The following is a 338-nucleotide window of genomic DNA, read 5'->3' as shown; positions in this document are numbered from 1 at the left end:
TGTTCTCAAGCAGAAGACGGCATACGAGGAATAATTGTCCTGATTTAAGAAGGTGCGGAGTTTGCAGAGAAGAAGGTAATGTGTAAAGAACTTATCTGTGGTGATAATCTCTTTTCTTTCTGTCTCCCATTAATTTTTTTTTTAAATATCACCATTTTTATTGTTCTCAATTATTGTAATCTAAATTGTACAATTATTTTACATTTTGAACTGCTCTTTTACAGGTCATACGAGGACCAATTGTCCTGATGTAAGAAGGTGCGGAATTTGCAGAAGGGCAGGTAATGTGTAAAAAAACTTGTCTTTGGTCATATTCTCTTTTCTCTCTGTTTCCCATT

At 34.3% G+C, this 338-nt stretch overlaps 1 long non-coding RNA gene across 1 annotated transcript; it reads left to right on the top strand.

Annotated features, from left to right (window-relative positions):
* Window positions 1-2: 2 nt before the first annotated feature.
* On the top strand, window positions 3-275 carry LOC105461280. Its single transcript, XR_975919.1, has 2 exons — window positions 3-75; window positions 225-275. It is a non-coding gene; the product is annotated as an uncharacterized LOC105461280 (long non-coding RNA).
* Window positions 276-338: the final 63 nt, after the last annotated feature.

The sequence above is a fragment of the Wasmannia auropunctata genome, unplaced genomic scaffold (assembly GCF_000956235.1).
Source record: "Wasmannia auropunctata unplaced genomic scaffold, wasmannia.A_1.0 LD295969.1, whole genome shotgun sequence".
In the NCBI taxonomy this organism is placed as follows: Eukaryota; Metazoa; Arthropoda; class Insecta; order Hymenoptera; family Formicidae; genus Wasmannia; species Wasmannia auropunctata.
This window is presented reverse-complemented; position numbering and strand designations above follow the sequence as displayed.